At 37.1% G+C, this 19,691-nt stretch overlaps 1 non-coding gene across 1 annotated transcript; it reads left to right on the top strand.

The window, feature by feature from the left end:
* The first annotated feature begins 9,400 nt into the window (after positions 1–9,400).
* Positions 9,401–9,508, top strand: LOC112711535 (small nucleolar RNA R71). Its single transcript, XR_003157518.1, has one exon. It is a non-coding gene; the product is annotated as a small nucleolar RNA R71 (small nucleolar RNA).
* Positions 9,509–19,691: the final 10,183 nt, after the last annotated feature.

Raw genomic sequence — 19,691 nt, 5'->3', positions numbered from 1 at the left:
TTTACTAAAAACATACTAAAAACAATGCCAAAAAGCGTATAAATTATCCGCTCATCAACCATCCACCTTCTTATATACCACTTCAAAACATTTACCAACATGAGTCACCTCCCACATATACAACCTTTCTCCCAAACTATGAATCTCATTTTTCACCACAATGTGAAGTTTTTTCACTCTTGGCCCAAGACCTTCAAGCCTTTCTCAAAGAGCAAGAAGGATTCCAGAGGACACAAGCAGAATTCATGCCCACTATAGCCGAAGCGGTGAGCCACTTGGTCCTACTTCACTCATCCGATCAAGACACTCCTCTTGAAGAATGTGAAGGGTCAACTAAAGATTGTAGTAAAGAGGAGAGCATGAAGCCTTAAGGGAAAGAAGAAGGGTTAGAGCATGAATTGAAACAAGAGGAAGAAAGTGAAGTATTTAAACTGGAGGAGAGAGATGGAGCATTGAGGGAGATTGACCAAGAGGTGGATTCCATCATTGATGATTTTTTGTCCACCTTGGTCAATACCCTTAATGATATTAATGAACATCTTCCCATTGAGCTTGAAAGAGATATGGAGGTAGATTTCTCACAACCTCCTTGTTATGACTTGAGTAATGGGGAAGAGGAGGTTGGTAAGGAAGCAATTATGTTCCAAGAACATATTGAGTGGGTGACAATTTCACCGATGAACTTTATTGGCCCCCATCAATATGCTATCTTGGATACGAACTACCAACTTAAGGTCCTTCTTGGGTTGGTACATGGTGAAGAAAAGAGTGTTGGTTGTCAAAGGAGTCCAAAGCTCTTCAAGAAAGCCAATTCAAGCTTTAGGATTCAAGCATGGTGTAAAGCACAATTGAGTGGATTCCGGAGAGTGTTGGGTTTGCTTTAAGGGTAATTTGATAGTTTGTCCATCCTGCTTGAAGAATAAAGATCAACAAGAAGAACAACGAGAAATTAGAATATGGGATTCCGGAGGAGCCTTGAAGTGCAAGCTCAGATGGAGATTTAAGGAAGAGTGGAAACACAAGCCACCCTAACAAGAGTCTCCTCAACAAGTCCAACTTAAGGACTATAAACCAAAGTACTAGGTGAGAGACACCCTACCATGGTAACATTGTTCTAACCCCTTTCTCTTTGTTTATAATTTGCCTTAATTGCACTTTTGTTTGTCTTGGTTAGCTTAGGATTAGTTTAATTTGCAGCATAGATAGGTTAATTTAGTACGGATCTTGATTTTGTGAAGTTTTGAATGTTTGGGATTGAACTTTTGTTGAACTAAGGTTGAATACCTTAGAATTTGAGGAATTTTTTTTTTTGGAAAAATAGGGCATTATGCGTGCGCATACTCTTGTGTGTACACACACAATCTCTATATTTCGCGCTATGTGCATGCCGCGCACACAAGCCTGCACGTCCTCTGTTCAAAGCACTCGCACGACTTGTGCATGGGCGCTCCCCTACTTTTCTTGCACTTTGTGCGTGCGTATCCACTTGTGTGTACGCACTCAAAGCCCTTCTTGCCCACTGTATGCTTGCGCACCCACCTGTGTGTATGCACACCAGCTTCTACCCCTTTTGCTGGGAGCGCTGGCACGCCCTATGCGTATGAACCTCTGCCAATTTTTGTTCCTGTGCGTGCGCTCAAACAAGTGTGCGCGTGCACACATGATCCTTCCCCAAGTTATTAAAAAAGAGTGTTTTGTGCCTAGGCACATGCTTATGCGTACGCACACTTCTTAATCCTCTCTCTGCTCAGAGCATTCGCATACCCTTGTGCGTCCTCTCACTTCCCCTGTTTCATCTAGTGTGCGTACACACACCTTTCTGTGCATACGCACACATCCTATTTTGTGAATACTTTATTTTTTCATTTTAGTGTTGCTTAAATAAATTGCAAGTGTTTCTTTGATGCTTAAGTGGGCTGAATTTTGATTGCAATTGTTTTGAAAGTTGACAAATATGTGCATATTTGCATTTTATTGCATTTTAGGTGTAATTTTTAAGTGCACTTTGAATTTATTAAATTGAATTGAGTTGCTTGTTCACCACAATTTCCAGCCTAACATAATCACGTACCATGTTCTTGTTTCTTGTTAATGCTTTGCATTTATGTGAGTGACTTCACTTGATTCTTATCGAGTTTGTCACTTTTTGCATCAAGAACCTTGTATGTGTGATTATGTCATTTATTTTAACGATGAACAAGTACTATTCCTTCTATCATTGAATTGGTTATTATTAGTTGTGCTATTTTATATCAATCTTGCGCTTTTACTTGCACAAATTTAATATCCAATATCTTAAACATTCAATTCACTTTAGTGTGGTTACCTAGGTTTGTTTGTGTTTTAACTCTTGCTTATTCTTTATTTGCAATCTATGCTACTTAATTGAGGAACACATGCTATTTCTTTTGATTATGTGGTTGCCGTTTTCACCGGACTAATGTGTGTGTTTTAAATCGTGGACACTTAGGATGTGCATATTGTCTTTCATCATACCACACTCATATGACCTCTTCCTTAATTCATGTTTGTTTGTTTTATATACAGCAACCCGAGCCCCAGTGCCCACCAGCTGAAGGTGGAGCCTCATAGTTCTTCACCCCCAGATCGTGTGCATGCACGGAGGACCGTGCAACGTTTAAGTGTGGGGGAGGATCCACAATTTTGGAGAGTGAATTTCTCTTTCTCAACGCTTTGCACTATTTTCTAGTTTTTAGTAGTTATGTCTTTTGTGAATATTTGTTGATGTTTCATTACATTACATTTTGCTTAGTTTGGTTGTATATATCTTAGCTTGCTTATATATACATCTTAGTTTGCTTATAGTTTTATAGTAGTAAATATTTGCATGTTGCCTAGTATAGGAAATAAGTTGGTAAAAACAACAAAGAATTTTCAAGAAATCTCTCTTAGGGCGTTTGGTGCACGAAATTGTGATCTCAATGGCACCAACAACTTGGTACGCACAATTGTAATATCACTCTTTTTCACAACTTCGCACAACTAACCAGCAAGTGCACTGGGTCGTCCAAGTAATAAACCTTATGTGAGTAAAGGTCGATCCCACGGAGATTGTTGGTATGAAGCAAGCTATGGTTATCTTGTAAATCTCAGTCAGGCAGATTCTAATGGTTATCATGGTTTTCGAATATAAAGATAAATAAAGCATAAAATAAAGATAGAGATACTTATGTAATTCATTGGTGGGAATTTCAGATAAGCGCATGAAGATACTGTGTTCTTTCTGAACCTCTGCTTTCTTACTGCTTTCATCCAATCATTCTTACTCCTTTCCATGGCAAGCTGTATGTTGGAAGATCACCGTTGTCAATGGATATCGTCCATTCTCTCAGTGAAAATGATCCAAGTGCGCTGTCACCGCACGACTAATCATCTGTCGGTTCTCGATCATGCAGGAATAGGATTTACTATCTTTTTGCGTCTGTCACCACGCCCTACAGTCGCGAGTTTGAAGCTCGTCACAGTCATTCAATCCCTGAATCCTACTCGAAATACCACAGACAAGGTTTAGACTTTTCGGATTCTCAAGAATGCTGCTAATGGATTCTAGCTTATACCACGAAGATTCTGATTAAGGAATCCAAGAGATATTCATTCAAGCTTATTTTCATGTAGAACGAAAGTGATTGTCAGGCACACGTTCATAAGTGAGAATGGTGATGAGCGTCTCATAATCATCACATTCATCAGGTTCTTGGGTGTGAATGGATATATTAGAATAAGAATAAGCGTGAATTGAATAGAAGAACAATAGTACTTTGCATTAATACTCGAGGTACAGCAGAGCTCCACACCTTAATCTATGGTGTGTAGAAACTCCACCGTTGAAAATACATAAGTGATAAAGGTGTTTATTGGTTCCAGCCCTAGAGAGGGAACCAGGATAACCAAGATTTGGTCTAAGGACTAAACGTCCAAGATGAAAATACAATAGTAAAAAGTCCTATTTATACTAAACTAGTTACTAGGGTTTACAGAAATAAGTCTAAGTGCAGAAATCCACTTTCGGGGCCCACTTTGGTGTGTTCTTGGGCTGAGCTTGAGCTTTACACGTGCAGAGGCTTCTCTTGGGGTTAAACGCCAAGTTGTAACGTGTTTTTGGCGTTTAACTCTGGTTTGTGACGTGTTTCTGGCGTTTTACTCCAGAATGCAGCATGGAGCTAGCGTTGAACGCCAGTTTGCGTCGTCTAAACGCGAATAAAGTATGGACTATTATCTATTTCTGGAAAGCCCTGGATGTCTACTTTCCAACGCAATTGAGAGCGTGCCATTTAGAGTTATGTAGCTTCAGAGAATCCATTTCAAGTGCAGGGAGGTCAGAATCCAACAGCATCTGTAGTCCTTTTTCAGCCTCCTATCAGATTTTTGCTCAAGTCCCTCAATTTGAGCCAGAAAATATCTGAAATCACAGAAAAACACACAAACCCATAGTAAAGTCCAGAAATATGAATTTTGCATAAAAACTAATAAAAACATCCCTAAAGGTAGCTAGATCCTACTAAAAACTACCTAAAAACAATGCTAAAAAGCGTATAAATTATCCGCTCATCACAACACCAAACTTAAATTGTTGCTTGTCCCCAAGCAACTGAAAATCAAATAGGATAAAAAGAAGAGAATATACTATAAATCCCAAAATATCAATGAGTATTAGTTCTAATTAGATGAGCGGGACTTGTAGCTTTTTGCTTCTGAACAGTTTTGGCATCTCACTTTATCCTTAGAAGTTTAAAATGATTGGCATCTATGGAAACTCAGAGTTCAGATAGTGTTATTAATTCTCATAGTTACGTATGTTGATTCTTGAACACAGCTACTTTTATGAGTCTTGGCCGTGGCCCTAAGCACTTTATTTTCCAGTATTACCACTGGATACATAAATGCCACAGACACATGACTGGGTGAACCTTTTCAGATTGTGACTCAGCTTTGCTAAAGTCCCCAGTTAGAGGTGTCCAGAGCTCTTAAGCACACTCTTTTTGTTTTGGATCATGACTTTAACCACTCAGTCTCAAGCTTTTCACTTGGACCTTCATGACACAAGCACATGGGTAGGGACAGCTTGATTTAGCCACTTAGGCCTGTATTTTATTTCCTTGGGCCCTCCTATCCATTGATGCTCAAAGCCTTGGATCCTTTTTACCCTTGCCTTTTGGTTTTAAGGGCTATTGGCTTTTTCTGCTTGCTTTTTCTTTTTCTTTTATATTGTTTTTGCCTTTTTTTCACAAGCTTTTGTTATTCACTGCTTTTTCTTGTTTCAAGAATCAATTTTATGATTTTTCAGATTATCAATAACATTTTTCTTGTTTATCATTCTTTCAAGAGCCAACAATTTTAACATTCATAAACATCAAGATAAAAAATATGCACTGTTCAAGCATTCATTCAGAAAACAAAAAGTATTGTCACCACATCAATATAATTAAATTAATTTCAAGGATGAATTCGAAACTCATGTACTTCTTGTTCTTTTGTATTAAAAACATTTTTCATTTAAGAAAGGTGAAGAATTTATGGAATTATTCATATCCTTAAGACATAGTTACTAAATACTACTGATCATGTAGTAAAGACTCAAAACATAGACAAACATATAGCATAAAACCGAAAAACAGAGAGATAAGAACAAGGAAGTTAAGGAATGAGTCCACCTTAGTGAAGATTGTGCCTTTTTCTTGAAGGACAAATGGTGTTCTTGAGCTTCTCTATGTCTCTTCCTTGCCTTTGTTGCTCATCCCTCAAAGCTCTTTGATCTTCTCTAATCTCATTGAGAATGATGGAGTGCTCTTGGTGTTCCACCCTTAATTGGTTCATGTTATGACTCAATCCTTCTAGAGAAGTGTTGAGTTGTTCCCAATAGTTGTTTGGAGGAAAATACATCCCTTGAGGCATCTCAGGGATTTCTTGATGATGAGCTTCCTCATGCGTCTCTTGAGATCCATGAATGGGCTATCTTGTTTGCTCCATCCTTTTCTTAGTGATGGGCTTGTCCTCTCCAATGAGGATGTCTCCTTCTATGATAACTCCAGCTAAGTTGCATAGATGGCAAATGAGATGAGGAAAAGCTAGCCTTGCCAAGGTGGAGGGCTTTTCAGCTACTTTGTAGAGTTCTAGAGAGATGACTTCATGAACTTCTACTTCCTCTCCAATCATGATGCTATGGATCATGATGGCCCGATCCACAGTTACTTCCGATCGGTTGCTAGTGGGGATGATGGAGCGTTGGATGAACTCCAACCATCCTCTAGCCACAGGCTTAAGGTCCAGTCTTCTCAATTGAACCGGATGCCTTTTGAGTCTCTTTTCCATTGAGCTCCTTCCACACATATGTCCATGAGGACTTGGTCCAACCTTTGATCAAAGTTGACCCTTCTAGTGTAGGGGCGTGCATCTTCTTGCATCATAGGCAAGTTGAATGCCATTCTTACGTTCTCTGGACTAAAATCTAAGCATTTCCCCCGAACCATTGTAAGCCAATTCATTAGGTTTGGGTTCATGCTTTGATCATGGTTCCTATTGATGCATGCGTTTGTATAGAACTCTTGAACATTTAAGATTCCGACTTGTTGAATGGGATTGGAGAGAACTTCCCATCCTCTTCTTCTAATCTCTTGTCGGATCTCTGGATATTTGCCCTTTTTGAGCTTAAAAGGGATCTCAGGGATCACCTTTTTCTTGGCCACAACTTCATAGAAGTGGTCTTGATGGGCTTTTAAGATGAATCTCTCCATCTCCCATGACTCGGAGGTGGAAGCAATTGCCTTCCCCTTCCTCTTTCTTGAGGTTTCTCTGGCCTTAGGTGCCATTAATGGTTATGGAAAAATAAAAAAGCTATGCTTTTATCACACCAAACTTAGAATGTTGCTTGCCCTCGAGGAAAAAAAGAAAGAATAGAAGAAGAAGAAGAAGATACGGAGGAGAGGGAGAGAGGTGTGGGTTTCGGCCAAGGGGGAGAAGAGAGGGTAGTGTTTTGTGAAAATGAAGAATGATGGAGGGGTTTATATAGTGGAGGGAGAGGGGTTTGGGTTCGATCATTTAGGGTGGGTTTTGGGTGGGAAAGAGATTTTGAATTTGAAGGTAGCTGGGGTTTATGGGGAAGAGTGGATGGATGTAATTGGTGAAGGGGTAATGGGGAAGAGAGATTGAGGTGATTGGTGAAGGGTATAGTGTTATTAGATTGTGTAAAGAAGAGAGAAGCGGGGTAGGTGGGGAACCTGTGGGGTCCACATATCCTGAGGTGATCCTGTGGGGTCCACAGATCTTGAGGTGTCAAGGATTTCTCATCCCTGCACCTTTTAGGCATGTAAAACGCCCTCTATATGCAATCCTGGCGTTTAACGCCAGACTGATGCTTGTTTCTGGCGTTAAACGCCCAAATGTAGCTTGTTTCTGGCGTTTTAACGCCAGCCTGATACTTGTTTCTGGCGTTAAACGCCAGCTTGGTGCTTGTTTCTGGCGTTAAATGCCAGACAGAAGCTTGTTTCTGGCGTTTAAACGCCAGACAGCTCTTCCTCCAGGGTGTGCTTTTTCTTCTACTATTTTTTATTCTATTTTTAATTTTTGCAATTGTTTTGTGACTCCACATGATCATAAACCTAATAAAACATAAAAGAACAATAGAAATATAGATAAATAAAAATTAGGTTGCCTCCCAATAAGCGCTTCTTTAATGTCAATAGCTTGACAGTGAGCTCTCATGGAGCCTCACAGATGTTCAGATCATTGTTGGGACCTCCTAATACCATACTCAGAGTTTGAATGTGGGGGTTCAACACCAAACTTAGAGTTTAGTTGTGGCCTCCCAACACCAAACTTAGAGATTGATTGTGGGGGCTTTGTTTGACTCTGTATTGAGAGAAACTTTTCATGCTTCCTCTCCATGGTTGCAGAGGAAGATCCTTGAGCTTTAAACACAAGGTAGTCCCCATTCAATTGAAGGACTAGCTTTCTTCTGTCAACATCAATCACAGCTCCTGCTGTGGCTAGGAAGGGTCTTCCATGGATGATGCATTGATCCTCATCCTTCCCAGTGTCTAGGATTATGAAATCAGTAGGGATGTAAAGGCCTTTAACCTTCACTAACACGTCCTCTACCAATCCATAAGCTTGTTTTATTGACTTGTCTGCCATCTCTAATGAGATTCTTGCAGCTTGTACCTCAAAGATCCCCAGTTTCTCCTTTATAGAAAGTGGCATAAGATTTATACCTGACCCCAGGTCACACAGAGCCTTCTCAAAGGTCATGGTGCCTATGGTACAGGGTATTAAGAATTTACCAGGATCTTGTTTCTTTTGAGGTAAAGTTTGCTGAACCCATGTATTTAGTTCACTAATGAGCAAGGGAGGTTCATCTTCCTAAGTCTCATTACTAAACAACTTGGAATTCAGCTTCATGATGGCTCCTAGATATTGAGCAACTTGCTCTTCAGTTACATCTTCATCCTCTTCAGTGGAAGAGTAGTTCTCAGAGCTCATGAATGGCAGAAGGAAGTTTAATGAAATCTCTACGGTCTCTATATGAGCCTCAGTTTCCTTTAGGTCCTCAATAGGGAACTCCTTTCTGTCTGGTCCCATGAGGTCTTCCTCATTTGAATTCACGTCCTCCCCTTCCTATTTGTATTCGGCCATTTTGATTATATCATTGGCCTTGCACTCTCTTTTTGGATTCTCTTCTGTATTGCTTGGGAGAGTACTAGGAGGAGTTTTAGTAATTTTCTTACTCAGCTGTCCCACTTGTGCCTCCAAGTTTCTAATAGAGGATCTTGTTTCATTCATGAAACTTAAAGTGGCCTTAGATAGATTAGAGACTATGTTTGCTAAGCTAGAGGGGCTCTACTCAGAATTCTCTATCTGTTGCTGAGAAGATGATAGAAAAGGCTTGCTATTGCTAAACTTGCTTCTTCCACCATTATTAAAGCCTTATTGGGGCTTTTGTTGATCCTTCCATGAGAAATTATGATGATTTCTCCATGAGGGATTATAGGTGTTTCCATAGGCTTCAACCATGTAATTCACCTCTGCCATTGCAGGGTTCTCAGGATCATAAGCTTCTTCTTCAGAAGATGCTTTTGGATGCATTTTGCAATCCATTCAGACTTTGAGAAATCATGTTGACTTGCTGAGTCAACATTTTGTTATGAGCCAATATGGCATTCAGAGCATCAATTTCAAGAACTCCCTTCCTCTGAGGCGTCCCATTACTCACAGGATTTCTCTCAGAGGTGTACATGAATTGGTTATTTGCAACCATGTCAATGAGTTCTTGAGCTTTTGCAGGCATTTTCTTTATGTGGATGGATCTACCTGCAGAATGGTCTAGTGACATATTAGAGAACTCAGATAGACCATCATAGAATATATCCAAAATGGTCCACTCTGAAAGCATGTCAGAAGGACACTTTTTGGTCAACTGCTTGTATCTTTCCCAAGCTTCAGAGAGGGATTCACCATCTTTTTGCTTGAAGGTCTGAACATCCACTCTAAGCTTGCTCAGTTTTTGAGGAGGAAAGAACTTGGCCAAGAATGCCGTGACCAGCTTATCCCAAGAGTCTAGGCTATCTTTAGGTTGTGAGTCCAACCATGTTCTAGCTCTGTCTCTTACAGCAAAAGGGAAAAGCATGAGCCTGTAGACTTCAGGATCTACTCCATTAGTCTTAATAGTATCACAGATCTGCAAGAACTCAGTTAAAAACTGATAGGGATCTTCTGATGGAAGTCCATGAAACTTGCAGTTCTGTTGCATTAGAGCAACTAGTTGAGGCTTCAGCTCAAAATTGTTTGCTCCAATGGCAGGGATTGAGATGCTTCTTCCATAAAAATTGGAAGTAGGTGTAGTATAATCACCAAGCATCGTCCTTGCATTATTGTTGTTGTTATTATTTTCAGCTGCCATCTCCTCTTCTTTTTCAAAAATTTCTATAAGGTTTTCTCTAGATTATTGTATTTTAGCTTCTCTTAGTTTCTTCTTCAGAGTCATTTCAGGTTCAGGATCTACTTCAACAAGAATTTTCTTTTCCTTGCTCCTGCTCATATGAAAAAAAGGGAACAGAAAATAATAATAGGGATCCTCTTTACCACAGTAGAGAGATTCCTTTATGTGAGTAGAAGAAAATAAGAAGAAAACCTGAACACAAGTATAGGGGAAAAGAGGGTTCGAATTTTGAGTAGAAGAGAAGTGTTAGTAGATAAATAAATAAATAGAAGAAGATGAGAGAGAGGAGTTTTTGAAAATTAACTAAAATAAAAGAAAAAATATTTTTGTTTTTATTTTAAATTAAAGTTAAAATTCAAATTTATAAAAAGGAATAAAATTAAAATTTAAAACAATTAGTTAAATAAAAAGATTTTTGGAAAATAGGGAGGTGATTTTCAAAAATTAGAGAGAGGAAAGTAGTTAGGTGGTTTTGAAAAAGATAAGAAATAGTAAAACAAACAAAAAGTCAATTAGTTAGTTGAAAAAGATTTGGAAATCAATTTTGAAAAGATAAAGAGTTAGAAAAGATTTTTGAAATTGATTTTGAAAGAAGATATAATTGAAAAGATATGATTGAAAAGATATGATTGAAATTTATTTTGAAAAAGATTTGATTTTTAAAATTAAAATTGATTACTTGACTAACAAGAAAATAAAAGATATGATTCTAGGATTTAAAGATTGAACCTTTCTTAACAAAAAAGAAACAAACTTCAAATTTTTGAATCAATCATATTAATTGTTAGTAAAGTTTTTGAAAATCATGAAATAAAGATAAGAAAAAGATTTTGAAAATCAATTTTAAAAAATTTTCGAAAATAACAAAAGGAAAAAGAAAAGATTTGATTTTGAAAAAGATTTTGAAAAGATAAGATTTTTAAAATTGAAATCTTGATTTGACTAACAAGAAACAACTTATTTTAAAAATTTTGACTAAGTCAACCCAAAGATTTCGAAATTTATGAGTAAAATAAGAGAAAGATATTTTTTTGATTTTTGAATTTTTAATGAGGAGAGAGAAAAACACAAATATGACACAAAACATGAAAATTTTGGATCAAAACCAATGATGCATGCAACAACACTATGAATGTCAAGATGAACACCAAGAACATTATGAAGATCATAATGAACATCAAAAACTTATTTTGGAAAAATTTTCAAGAAAAGAAAAACATGCAAGACACCAAACTTAGAAATATTTTATGTTTAGACACTATGAATTCAAAAATGCATATGAAAAACAACAAAAGACACAAAACAAGAAAATATGAAGATCAAACAAGAAGACTTACCAAGAACAACCTGAAGATCATGAAGAATGCAATGCATGAATTTTTTGAAAAAATGCATAAATTTTAAAAACATGCAATTGACACCAAACATAAAAATTGACACTAGACTCAAACAAGAAACACAAAAATATTATTTTTATTTTTATGATTTTAAAATTTTTTGTATTTTTTTGAAAATTATTTTTTTTGAAAAACAAAAACAAAAACAAAGAAAAAAATTTTTTGAAAAAATTTTGAAAACTTTTTGGAAAACAAAATAAGAAAATTACCTAATCTGAGCAACAAGATGAACCGTCAGTTTTCCAAACTCAAACAATCCCCGGCAACGGCGCCAAAAACTTGGTGCACAAAATTGTGATCTCAATGGCGCCAACAACTTGGTACGCACAATTGTAATATCACTCTTTTTCACAACTTCGCACAACTAACCAGCAAGTGCACTGGGTCATCCAAGTAATAAACCTTACATGAGTAAGGGTCGATCCCACAGAGATTGTTGGTATGAAGCAAGCTATGGTCATCTTGTAAATCTCAGTCAGGCGGATTATAATGGTTATCATGGTTTTTGAATATAAAGATAAATAAAGCATAAAATAAAGATAGAGATGCTTATGTAATTCATTGGTGGGAATTTCAGATAAGCGCATGAAGATACTGTGTTCCTTCTGAACCTCTGCTTTCCTACTACTTTCATCCAATCATTCTTACTCCTTACCATGGCAAGCTGTATGTTGGGGGATCACCGTTGTCAATGGATACCGTCCGTCCTCTCAGTGAAAATGGTCCAGGTGCACTGTCACTGCACGGCTAATCATCTGTCGGTTCTCGATCATGCATGAATAGGATTTATTATCCTTTTGCGTCTGTCACCACGCCCTACAGTCGCGGGTTTGAAGCTCGTCACAATCATTCAATCCCTGAATCCTACTTGAAATACCACAGACAAGGTTTAGACCTTTTGGATTCTCAAGAATGCTGCTAATGGATTCTAGCTTATACCACGAAGATTCTGATTAAGGAATCCAAGAGATATTCATTCAAGCTTATTTGCATGTAGAACGAAAGTGGTTGTCAGGCACACGTTCATAAGTGAGAATGGTGATGAGCGTCACATAATCATCACATTCAACAGGTTCTTGGGTGCGAATGGATATCTTAGAATAAGAATAAGCGTGAATTGAATAGAAGAACAATAGTACTTTGCATTAATACTCGAGGTACAGCAGAGCTCCACACCTTAATCTATGGTGTTTAGAAACTCCACCGTTGAAAATACATAAGTGATAAAAGTGTTCATTGGTTCCGGCCCCAGAGAGGGAACCAAGATAACCAAGACTTTGTTCTAAGGACTAAACGTCCAAAGATGAAAATACAATAGTAAAAAGTCCTATCTATACTAAACTAGTTACTAGGGTTTACAGAAAGAAGTCTAAGTGCAGAAATCCACTTTCGGGGCCCACTTTGGTGTGTTCTTGGGTTGAGCTTGAGCTTTACACGTGCAGAGGCTTCTCTTGGGGTTAAATGCCAAGTTGTAACGTGTTTTTGGCATTTAACTCTGGTTTGTGACGTGTTTCTGACGTTTTACTCCAGAATGCAGCATGGAGCTGGCGTTGAACGCCAGCTTGTGTCATTTGAACTCGAACAAAGTGTAGACTATTATATATTGCTGGAAATCCCTGGATGTTTACTTTCCAAAGCAATTGAGAGCGCGCCATTTGGAGTTCTGTAGCTCCAGAAAATTCATTTTGAGTGCAAGGAGGTCAGAATCCAACAGCATCTGTAGTCCTTTTTCAGCCTCCTATCATATTTTTGCTCAGGTCCCTCAATTTCAGACAGAAAATACCTAAAATCACAGAGAAACACACAAACTCATAGTAAATTCCAGAAATATGAATTTTGCATAAAAATTAAAAAAAACATCCCTAAAAGTAGCTAGATCCTACTAAAAACTACCTAAAAACAATGCCAAAAAGCGTATAAATTATCCGCTCATCAGTGTTCCACTGATTAGATTTGAAACTAGTCTTTCAACTTGAAGTATTTTTTATGGAACATAGAAAAAAGTTAGAACAAAACACCAAGTGAGATTTGAGCTTCTATTGTGTAGTTATATATTTTCAACCACAAATTTTGTTCTTGTGTGTTATACTCTTTTGTGATTGTGATCTTAGATTTGCTTGAATCTTTATGTCCTATATTTGGTGTTTTGAATGCATTTAGTATAATTGAGGCCATTTTTGAAATTGAGCTCACTAACCCATATGGCCAACCGTTACATTTACCATTGTAACCCAATTTTGAGCCTTTGATTTTCCTTTGTTCTAATTTTAAGCACATCTTTCTCCCTAAGCGAAAAACTATTAATGTCCATAAATTATATCTTTGATTAGCTTGGGTTTGAAGAGTATGTATCAATTAAATGTGGGGGGAATTTGTGGGGAAACATTGGTAGAAAGTTACTTTGGGTGTTCATTGAGAAAATTTGGAAAAATGGGTAAACACTCATGCATTCATTACTTAAAACATATGTATTTCTTTTTGGTGATGAAAGAAAAGAAAAATTTTGGTATATATAATTTAAAAAAAAAAGAGAAAAGAAAAGATAAGAAAAGAAATGACAATAAGAATGTAAATAAAGGATGCCTATGTGGTTGAATTAGAAAGAAGATGCATGAATGAGTGTGAAAAAGGCGATGAATGGGAAGTTAGGTTGTTTCTTTTGTGTAAATAGGTTAATATAGGATTAGGTGGGATACTTGAGCTAATCAAAGATCCAATCCGCTAGTCCACTTAACCATATTAATCCTACCCTTATCCTAACCCTATTACAACCCTCCAAAGACCTCATGATATTTGCCTTCATGCATCAAGTATGTGTTGATTGTTAGATGACTAGCAAATCCTAGAAAACATGACTAAAGGAGAATTGAGTGATTAAGCCCTAAACACTGAGCGAGTAGAATGTATACACATCCGATAAGGGGTTTGATTGCTCAATTCTATGTTTCCATCTTTTATCTTGGCCTTCTTGCAAGTTGTTGAAATTAATTTTGAATATTTCAAATCAAATCTTTGGACATTGATCATCTTGCATTGATTCTTTGCCTTGGCTAAGGTTTGCTTTGGATTGAATAGAATTCCATCATTTGTTTTGCCAAATTTAGTAGAACCATAGTATAGATATAGATAGATAACATTTAGCATAGTTACATGCATGTAGGTAGATGCATTAAATAAGTTGCTTGTCCTTTTACCCTTTTCCTTTGATTGCGATTAGCATGAGGACATGCTATTGTTTAAGTGTGGGAGAATTGATAAATCCATATTTGACGGTGAATTTTGGATTGATTTGAGTGGATTTCATCATATAAACCCATATCTATTCACCTAAATAGCATGCTTTTGTGTTTTTTCTCTAAATCGTGCCTAATTATAAAAACATGCTAATTTGTTCTTAATTTAATCAATTTTATTCCACATTCATTCCATTCGATGCCCTGATGGTTTTGATGAGTGATTTCAGGTGTAATAGGTTGGAATGACTTGATAAAAGTGGAAGAAAAGCATGGAATTGAGAGAAAATATGAAGAAATCAAAGGAGAGAAGTATTTCAGAGTGTGCCTACGCACACTTTTTGTGCCTACGCACAAGGGTCAAAATCAGCAAGTGTGCCATGCACAAGTTCTGTGCGTATACACAGGAGGAAATTCAGCAAGTGTGTGTACGCACACACCTGTGCGTATGCGCAAGTCGCTGCGGGTGACTTCATTAAAAAGTCACGTGGCTGGCAATTTGAGGGGATTTTTGGCCCATTTCTGATGGCTTGGAGCTTATAAAGGAAGGGCTAGCAACCATACAACATAGGCACTCATACCACACATTATACAACACACTTAGGATAGTTTTAGGGTAGTTTAGCTTAGGTTTTTTTCTCTCAATTTCTCTTAGGTTTAATTAGGATTTTGTAGAATTTTATTGTTCAAGTTTTGATTTTTGATTCTACCCATTTCCCATTGTAAGTATTTCTTAATTTCCCTTTTTATTGCACTACTTATTCTACACTCTCTTATATTTTAATTTCTCTTGTCAATATATACATAGTTATGCAATTTTGAGTTTTGGTTAATAAATTTGATGTTTAGTGATTTTTATATGCTTGTTGAGTTGCCTTTGTTGATTTTGATTATTTGTGGTTCATAGCTTTTATCATTTTCCCAATTTTGCCATGTTTTATGATTATGCTCACTATGTGTTTGATGTAATGCCAATTTCGATTATGGGGTAGATTTTCACCCTTTGGCTTGGGAAAATGAAATTATGGAATACTAGAGTCGTAATGTCCGACATTTAGTGATAATTCTTGGGTTGTTAGTTGTTATTGTTTCCACTAACGCTAGCTTCTTACTAAGGTAATTAGTAAGTTAGCTAGGATTTGCGGATTAATAAAAATTATGCTCACTTAACTTATTCTTCAATATTAAGGGTAGACTAAGTGAGATTAATGCATCATAATTATCATAGTTGTGGTTATGGCATGGAAGGAATTCCATAACTCATCCCAAGTCAAGGCTCCATTTATGTTTTGAACCACATTTCCATCAATTTTGATTCTTACTTGTTCATATTACATAAATAGTTCTTTAGCTCTTTTATTAGTTTATTAATTACAATTTTGGATTGTTATTTTATTTCTTTATTGCTTGCTTCAATTATTGAAAACACCCTTTGCTTTCCGCAACCAAAATTGTTCACTCTTAGGCATTAGTTCCTAGGAAAGACGACCCGAGGTTTAATTACTCTCAATTTATTTTAATTGGAAATTAAACTTTGATTGATGGGATTTATATTGCTGGTTTGGACTATGCTACCGACGAAGTAATTCTTGTTTTGAGAAATTCCGAACAGGCACAAATCCTACCTATCAGATTTCCTTTGCTTTAAATTTTCAATTTTTTGGGGTTTAAGATGTCTCATATATCCCACAACAAGCTTGAAAGAAGATTTTTTAAAAAAAGAAGTAGTAAAATACACAAGGTCTTGAGTATATCATAAGTTATTCTAATTATTTAAGATGTGGTGGTCTTATCTTTATTTTCTGAATGTACAAATTAACCATGCATATTTGATCTTGAAGTTAAGTATGTTGGCTCTTGAAGAACAGTGAATTTAGAGAAGTATTATTGATTATCTGAAAAATAAAAAATATTGATTCTTGAAGCAAGAAAAAGCAGCAAAAAGAAAAAGAGAAGAAAAAGAAAGGTCAAAAGAAAATTCGAAAGAACAAGGATCCAAGGCTTTGAGCATCAATGGTGAGGAGGGTAAAAAATTGGCCTAAAAACCTCAAATGGGTTGCTATCCCTAACTAAATGCTTGTGGTGTGAAGGTGTCAAGTAAAAAAAGCTTGAGACTGAGCCGTTAGATTCGTGATCCCAAAGCTAAAGAGTACACTTAAGAACTCAGGGAACCACTGTCTGGGAATTTAAGCAAAGCTAAATTCGAATCCAAAGGGTTCCCCCAGTTAAGTGCCTGTGGCGTTTATCTATCAGGTGGTAATACGGGAAAACAAAATGCTTAGACTCACGGCTAGGCTCAAAAGGTGCAAAGCACCAAAAGAAGCTGTGTTCAAGAATCAAGAAGACTGGTGGACGAAATTGTGATTGCCCTCTTTGTATTTGCATGAGATTTAATTAATGGCTCTTTGGCATATGTGATCACAACTACGTTCAACTAAACCAGCAAGTGTACTGGGTCATCCAAGTAATACCTTACGTGAGTAAGGGTCGATCCCACAGAGATTGTTGGTATGAAGCAAGCTATGGTCACCTTGCAAATCTCAGTCAGGCGGATTCAAGGATAATTGGATTATTAGTTTAAATTTGATTAATGGAATAAATAGAAAATAAAAGGGATAGAAATACTTATGTAAATCAATAGTGGGAATTTCAGATAGGCATATGGAGATGCTGTGCTCCTCTTGAATCTCTACTTTCTTATTACATTCATCCGATCCTTCCTACTCCTTTCCATGGAAAGCTATATGTAGGGCATCACCGTTGTCAATGGCTACATCCCATCCTCTCAGTGAAAACGTTCCTATGCTCTGTCACAGCACGGCTAATCATCTGTCGGTTCTCAATTAGGTTGGAGTAGAATCCCTTGATTCTTTTGCGCTTGTCATCACGCCCAGCCTTCAGGAGTTTGAAGCTCGTCACAGTCATTCAATCACAGAATCCTACTTGGAATACCATAGACAAGGTTTAGACTTTCCGGATCCTCATGAATGCTGCCATCTATCTAGCTTATACCACGAAGATTCTGTTGGGGAATCTAAGAGATATGCGCCCGGCCTAGAGTAGAACGGAAATGGTTGTCAGTCACGCGCGTTCATAGGTGAGAGTGATGATGAGTGTCACGGATCATCACATTCATCAAAGTTAAGTGTAACGTATATCTTGGAATAAGGATAGAAGAGAATTGAATAGAAAGTAATAATAATTGTATTGAAACTTGAGGTACAGCAGAGCTCCACATCCTTAATCTATGGTGTGCAGAAACTCCACTGTTGAAAATACATAAGTGAAAGGTTCAGGCATGGCCGAATGGCCAGCCCCCTCATTGATCAAGAGACTGAATGATCAAAGACTACAAAGTCAAAAGATTAAACTGTCAAAAGATGTCTAATACAATAGTAACTTATCCTATTTATACTAGACTAGCTACTAGGGTTTACATGAGTAAGTAATTGATGCATAAATCCACTTCCGGGGCCCACTTGGTGTATGCTTGGGCTGAGCTTGATCTATCCACGATCTGAGGCTTTTCTTGGAGTTGAACTCCAAGTTATAACGTGTTTTGGGCGTTCAACTCCGGATCATGACGTTTTTCTGGCGTTTAACTCCAGACAGCAGCATGTACTTGGCGTTCAACGCCAAGTTACGTCATCAATTTCCGAATAAAGTATAGACTATTATATATTGCTGGAAAGCTCTAGATGTCTACTTTCCAACGCCGTTAAGAGCGCGCCATTTGGAGTTTTGTAGCTCCAGAAAATCCATTTTGAGTGCAGGAAGGTCAGATTCCAACAGCATCAGCAGTCCTTTTGTCAGCCTTTTTCAGAGTTTTGCTCACGTCCCTCAATTTCAGCCAGAAATTACCTGAAATCACAGAAAAACACACAAACTCATAGTAAAGTCCAGAAATGTGAATTTAGCATAAAAACTAATGAAAACATCCCTAAAAGTAGCTTGAACTTACTAAACACTACCTAAACACAATGCCAAAAAGCGTATAAATTATCTGCTCATCACAACACCAAACTTAAATTGTTACTTGTCCCCAAGCAACTGAAAATCAATTAGGATAAAAAGAAGAGAATATACTATAAATTTCAGAATATCAATGAATATTAATTATAATTAGATGAGCGGGACTTGTAGCTTTTTGCTTCTGAACAGTTTTGGCATCTCACTTTTTCCTTTGAAGTTTAGAATGATTGGCTTCTCTAGGAACTTAGAATTTCGGATAGTGTTATTGACTTTCCTAGTTGAGCATGTTGATTCTTGAACACAGCTACTTATGAGTCTTGGCCGTGGCCCTAAGCATTTTGTTTTCCAGTATTACCACCGGATACACAAATGCCACAGACACATAACTGGGTGAACCTTTTCAGATTGTGACTCAGCTTTGCTAGAGTCCCCAGTTAGAGGTGTCCAGAGCTCTTAAGCACACTCTTTTTGCTTTGGATCACGACTTTAACCACTCAGTCTCAAGCTTTTCACTTGGACCTTCATGACACAAGCACATGGTTAGGGACAGCTTGATTTAGCCGCTTAGGCCTGGATTTTATTTCCTTGGGCCCTCCTATCCATTGATGCTCAAAGCCTTGGATCCTTTTTACCCTTGCCTTTTGGTTTTAAGGGCTATTGGCTTTTTCTGCTTGCTTTTTCTTTTTCTTTCTATTTTTTTTCGCCATTTTTTTCTTTCGCAAGCTTTTCTTTTTTCTTTTTTTCACTGCTTTTTCTTGCTTCAAGAATCAATTTCATGATTTTTCAGATCATCAATAACATTTCTCTTTGTTCATCATTCTTTCAAGAGCCAACAGTTTTAACATTCATAAACAACAAGATCAAAAATATGCACTGTTCAAGCATTCATTCAGAAAACAAAAAGTATTGTCACCACATCAATATAATTAAATTAAATTCAATGATAAATTCGAAATTCATGTACTTCTTGTTCTTTTGAATTAAAACATTTTTCATTTAAGAGAGGTGAAGGATTAATGGATTTTATTCATAGCTTTAAGACATAGTTACTACATACTAATGATCATGAAGTAGAGACACAAAACATAGATAAACACAACATTCAAAACCGAAAACAGAAAGAAATAAAGAACAAGG

The sequence above is a fragment of the Arachis hypogaea genome, chromosome 1 (assembly GCF_003086295.3).
Source record: "Arachis hypogaea cultivar Tifrunner chromosome 1, arahy.Tifrunner.gnm2.J5K5, whole genome shotgun sequence".
In the NCBI taxonomy this organism is placed as follows: domain Eukaryota; kingdom Viridiplantae; phylum Streptophyta; class Magnoliopsida; order Fabales; family Fabaceae; genus Arachis; species Arachis hypogaea.
Note: the sequence above shows the minus strand (reverse complement) of the source record. Positions and strands in the feature narration are given on the sequence as shown.